This window comes from Erpetoichthys calabaricus, chromosome 5, assembly GCF_900747795.2.
Source record: "Erpetoichthys calabaricus chromosome 5, fErpCal1.3, whole genome shotgun sequence".
In the NCBI taxonomy this organism is placed as follows: Eukaryota; Metazoa; Chordata; class Cladistia; order Polypteriformes; family Polypteridae; genus Erpetoichthys; species Erpetoichthys calabaricus.
Window position 1 is genome coordinate 214,908,816 of NC_041398.2, and position 6,000 is coordinate 214,914,815.

Here is a 6,000-nt window from a genome sequence, read left to right on the forward strand (position 1 = left end):
GCCCCCAGTTTGTTTTATTTATATATGTGATGTTCATAGAGTATAAATATATGCATGTGACACCCTGGAGCCCATGGGGGTCTTATTCTGGTAATGCTATAACTAATTTTCTTAATGAGTTAGCATTCATCATTCATTATGCACCCAGCTTTTCCTAATAACCTAATTAATCCAACACTCACCAAAGAGTACAAAATACCTAGTCACAAGCTGGAAAATATTTAGAAAGAATGCCTTACTGCAGTTCAGACTTCACAGTAGAGCACAGGTGCTATATAATACATAGTGTGAGAGATCTCATATCAGATCTGGCAAGCACTTGCAGAGGTAACTCCAAGACACTCCGAAGAAATACAGTATGGAGGAAACTAGCATCATTCTTTAATGTGCACTGTCCGAACCGGTGGTCAAGCAATTTCTTAATCAAAGACACTGACCCTGTGTCTTTTTACTTAAGATTAATAACAGTTAAATGTATGTTGGACTGTACTTTTCTATTTCTTATATTAAGCTTTATAAATATTTCCATCATCCTTTTTCTGTGGCATCGAGTTAAATATATTTGATTCAGTATCATGTTATACTTCAGTCCAAATAAAATATAAAATAAGGTTTTAAAGGGCATATTGGTGCTTTTTCATGTCCATAACAGTCTGTTGATGCGTGCAGAACTTATTTTGTAATATTACCTAACATACTAAGTCTGTTAAACCTGCTTACAAAATGGTCTAAATTAGTATGCAACTTTGTCCATCTATCTCCGACTCCAAAAAGCATGCTGCAATTGCAACTGTGTTGAACTTTATCTGCTGCGAATCTGCAGCTCTGAGGCACACTGGAACAGGGCTAACTAAACCTAAAAGTCAGACTTATTACCATAAGTATGGCACAACCAGATCATCACAGGACCATCCTCAGCTCAGAGCATACTTCAACTGACCGTATAGTCAGGTCCATAAGTATTTGGACAGTGGCCCAATTTTCATAATTCTGGCTCTGTACACCACCACAATGGATTTGAAACGTCCTGCTCTGAACAGTTATAAGAGAATAAAACCTGTTTGATCTTCAGCCAAGGAGAGTGTGTGGTGACCTAATACAATTGTTCCAATGTTTTCTTTATAAAATTGAACAACAGAGCACTTCTATGGCTATGCACACACCACAGCTCAATTTGTTTTCACTTCTGTGTAACACAGACCTGATCTTTTAGAGAAATGTGAACAACAAAAAGCCACATTAAATCATAAGTTCTCGGCTCAAATTTTGACCATTTAATGCTTGAATTGAAATAGCCTGGACATTTACACTTTTCAACTACTTTTATGTCACTTTCATAGAACCTTCATTATGTCCCTGCAAAAAAGAAAAAAAAAAAAAAAAGCAAGATCTATAATAGTACCACCTCAGTATGCCAGTGTAAACAAAGAGAAGAGGCAGACTTACTACGCATTTGGGGCACCCATTGCCACCCAACAGAGCCCAATTCCTATATGTTTTCTGACAGAAATGTTACACCTCAACCAGGTATCTTGCTAAGAGACGCTGACATAGGTAATCAAATGTTCCCCTCAATACTGTAAAATTGTCAAACCATTGTTTTACATCTAAATCTTCCACATCTTGCTCCCACCAGTCCTAGGTCCTTTTTTGTGTCCATAGGTTTCTACATACAGATCTAGAAGTGATAACTGCATTCTAAGGAGCAGTTCATTGTCTTCCTTGGCATCATAAGCTAATACATTAACAGGCACCCTGCAAAGAAAACATGAACGTATTTCTGTAACCAATATGTTATTGGTGTCCAAGATAGTCTATTTGTATCTGTCTGACAAATTGAGACACATTCATAATAAATAACAGAAATCCACCAAAAATCATAACAGCTTTAACCTGTAATTTGAAAGCATCACAAGACACAGGTGGAAACAAAGAGGAATTACATTTAAGACAGAAACATGCAAAGATTTCTTCATACAAAGGATTTTGGAAATCTGATTCATGCAGCTGAAGCGAATATCATGACACCTTCAAAAAGTAACTGAATGAGATATTAAGACAACATAACATAAATACCTAAACTAGTACTTTTATGATATGGTTGGAGATTTTTGTGATGGGTCACACATGATTACGGAGTAAAATTAAGTTATTCATCCGCAAGCAAATTTTGTGTTGCAAATAATATGCCACCTCTTACTCAGCGTACTATTCATTGTGATAGCATGCAATCCAAGACAAAGCCTATAAACTATGCCAATAAGCTTTCATTTGTATATATAAATATAAAATAAATATTCCCAAGGACACTACCACTGCCTTGCAACCTTAGAGACAATCAAACTTAGATGACTGACGAGCAAAACCAGATAACAGTTTCAGTCTACTGATAGTGCGAAGGACATGTTTGTTGGACCATCAAGAACTGTAGCAACATCAGAACATACCAAAAGGGTGAGGAACGATGTGGAGCGGAGTCTTCCGCATTTAGCAGTGTTAGTCGATAGCATTAAACATTTCAAACCAGGTGATTCACCGAATTCTTCATGAGGATTTATCCTATCGCCCATATAGAATACAAATAGCACATATATTTTTTAGGAATAATTTAGTTACGTGACTCAGTTTTTTTACTCAGTTTATTAAAGTGGTAAATGAATACAGGGATTTACTGAACAATTTGCAAAGTCATTTAGAAGAATATATTGCTAAATGTGGAGCTCCTTTGAAAAATGCTATTTTTAGTTAGTTTTACTTTTATTGTCTACAAATGGAAATTTGGTTTGATCCAGTCAGAAACATACAAAACCATATTCCTACATACATATGCGTATAAGAAAATAGAGTTTTTATATACATAAAAACAGAACTCTGTAATAGTTACTTTTTTAAAACTAAATTGAATTTAGCTTATTTAAAATCTTTATCACAGTTGGTATAAGCCTGTTTCTACTTCTATTTGTTTTAAATTTTGGCAATAAGAATCGCTTCCAAGAATTCAAGCAGTGTGTCTAGTCCTTTATAATCATATCTGCTTTTCTTTTTGCTTTTTTATTAAAACAATTCTTGAAGTCTTAGTTGCGACTATCCACAGACAGCAGACCAAGCCAGATTTGGACTTAACAACTGACCAGTCAAAGCTATTGGTCATGGTGGAACTCACTGTCCCCTGGGAACACCAGATAGAGGAGGTCCATGATCTCAAAAGGGAAAATACCTAGAGCTGGTAGAGGAATGTAGAAGGAATTGGTGGAAGACCCAATGCGAGCCCACCAAGGTGGGCTGCAGGGGATTTGAAGGCCAGTCTCTAAATGAAGCTGTCACTCTACTTGGCATTAGAGAGTTGCAGGAAAGAACAGCCGCCAAGAACATCACAGACACTGCATGATGTAACATGCTACTTGGACACAAGCTGGGTCACCCAGATGAGGATGTCTGATGATCGAACACCCAAAACACCTTATGACCCTGAGTTCATCACTGATGATGTGTCCAAGTTGCACCACTTGGTGTACTGTATGAAGAAACTGGGGAAGTGAGACTGCAGTGCTAACCACTACCATTGTGCTGATATCTGCGTTATCTTGTAAGTAAGAATTCTCTTTATTTTAACTGTAATCTTGTAGAATCTGTTATAAGTAAAAAGAAGCGCATTATAACATATGTATTGATTGCGTGATAGCAGCCATTATCTGAGGAGTAGCAAGCACTAATCTGGCAAGATAAAGCTGTAGTGCCCCCTCCTAGACAAAGGTCCAGAAAAAGTCAATTTATATGTCATATGGCACAACTTTAATCCACTGCCCTCATTAGGACAATAGATGCCACTAGCTCTACTCCACCACCGAAACCCAAAAATAACTAGTACTCCCCCAGTACTCACTGCTTACTTCCTCCTGATCGTCTCCACAATAAGTCCGTTACCTGAAATGTACACAAGCAAAAACACAGCTTTTAAAACCAAGTGAAAACGTTAACGAAGTTTTAAGATCTGACATAATAAAAGAACACATTCTCATATAAAGTTTCCCCCTTTGTTATCATAAAAATGATACTTCGGGGTTCGAGAAGATGCGGTGCCCATCAGCTCCAAAGCCTACATGGGGTGTTGTGTGTGCGCGCGCTCGTCCCCGGCTGCGTAACCGGCGGAGCGGCGAAGTCGCCTTCTGTCCTCCCGCTCGGTGCTTCTTGACAGACCAGCACGGCACACAGGCGGCTAAGATGGGAGAGCGCGAATCGGGCTCTGTCCGCTTCTCACTCGCCGCACGAGTGACTCAAGCCCCAATATCTTCTACTAATGCAGCTTTCAAAGTTTCGATATGTCCCGTATTTAACTGCTATAAGCCAAAACGGGTTTTTTTCTTCTTACCTTTCTGTTTTGCATTCTTTCAGTTGAGCGGTAAGTCTTCGTGAATCATCTCAGGAAGTTTAAAGAAAAAGAAGCTCACTGTATATTTTTACATAGATAACTTAAAGATAGACGAGGTGATAATTGTTGGGGAAATCCAGACTTGTACAGGTAAAAGAAAGAAGAGAAAGGAAAGACTTCCTGGTGGTTTCCACGGGTGTGCGTCATCACGTTATGACTGCGGGCTATCGGGAAATGTAGTGCTGAAATCTGACGGCTGACACTTGAACAAGCACCGCGCTCCGAATTAACCTGACCTCCAGTGTTCTGTACCCGTCCGGAGCCACAAGGAAATGCCCGCATCGGCAAGCCAGATTTCCTTTATTCTGGCGAACTACAGAAAATAAATCTTTTAAGTATTGTTTGGTAAACGTTGTTTCAATAAACGACCCTGTTTTAAAGAAAGGTTTTGTCACTTGTACGAGTAAATTATGTTGCCACAGCTGTAGCTCTGGCTACAGAGGTAGTAAACTACTTAAAATTATTCTGATGAAAAATCCCTTCTGACTTTCAATGTCCATTTCTGTATACCATCTGCAAAAGAACGCCGCGTTATGTACTGCGTGAAGTAAAATTAACAAATGATGGGCATCTTTTGATAACCAAAACATGTACAAATATTTGACTTGATAAAGTTTTTCTAAAGAAAAAACTCAATGAATGTATTCTTTAATGATATTAAACTTTAATGGACTTACTGTGTAAAAATCTCTCATAATATATAAACTCCATTCTAAACATGCAAAGGCAATGTTCTGTGTTCGGGTATTAAAATTTTCATTTTAAAATAGGACAACTCAAAATAGACTCAATAGTTTCATTTACAGCCAAAAAAAAATCTCAAAAAGTCTGAAACTGTATAAGCCCCCCCTGCCTGTGCTACATGCTGTTGTGAAGAGGGGGACTGAACGCACCCCAAGGAGACGCGACCACTCCTCCGAAACCCCCTCTTAAACGGTAATACAATGGGAAACAAATACAGTTTTTTTTTTTTTTTACCTCTTTGCTCGATCAGCTGCTGGCTTGCTGCTGCTGCAGTGCCACGTGATCTGCATCTTGTGCGGCGTTTTGAACGATTAAAAGCCTGTACAGCACCTGAGAGCACAGGATGTGTGTCTGACAAAAGCATTCCAACAACTGAGAGGTTAGATGAACGTGTCTTGTTTGAAAATGGTTGTAAGTAGGGTGCGATTTGCAAAAGTCACCGTCTCACGGGACTTGCTTCCAAAGGTTGCAAGTATGACATGACTTGACCGTCTCACGGGACGTGAAAGTGTTTCTCTGTCTCTCTTCAAAAGATCATGTCTCGTTGCAGGAAAAAAAAGTCTTGTCTCATCCCAAGATTTTTTGTTATAATGGAGAGACAGTATGTTCAAAAGATTTAATTCCAAACTTACAAAGTTAAGCCGACAGCTTTAGAGAACTCTGCAAGCTAATACCAGCCCTAAATTTGTGTTTGTGCATAGCTGGATCTCTGACTGTTCTTAATAAAGTTTAAAAATATAACAGGATGGTTGAGGAGAGAAAAGCATGCCACTGTCAGATGGCCTAACTGTCCAAGACCACACAGGTGCCTAAATAATTACACATTA

At 38.6% G+C, this 6,000-nt stretch overlaps 1 protein-coding gene across 4 annotated transcripts in view; it reads right to left on the reverse strand.

The window, feature by feature from the left end:
* Nucleotides 1–4,556, reverse strand: part of malt1 (MALT paracaspase 1) — a 65,683-nt gene extending 61,127 nt beyond the window's left edge. For 3 of the 4 annotated variants that reach the window (XM_051927625.1, XM_051927624.1, XM_028802505.2), the window contains exon 1: nucleotides 4,370–4,556. The gene's annotated coding sequence lies outside the window, so the exon portion shown is untranslated. Of the gene's footprint in view, nucleotides 1–3,883; nucleotides 3,925–4,369 lie in introns of all 4 variants that reach the window. The other variant, XM_028802504.2, reaches the window with a different exon arrangement.
* Nucleotides 4,557–6,000: the final 1,444 nt, after the last annotated feature.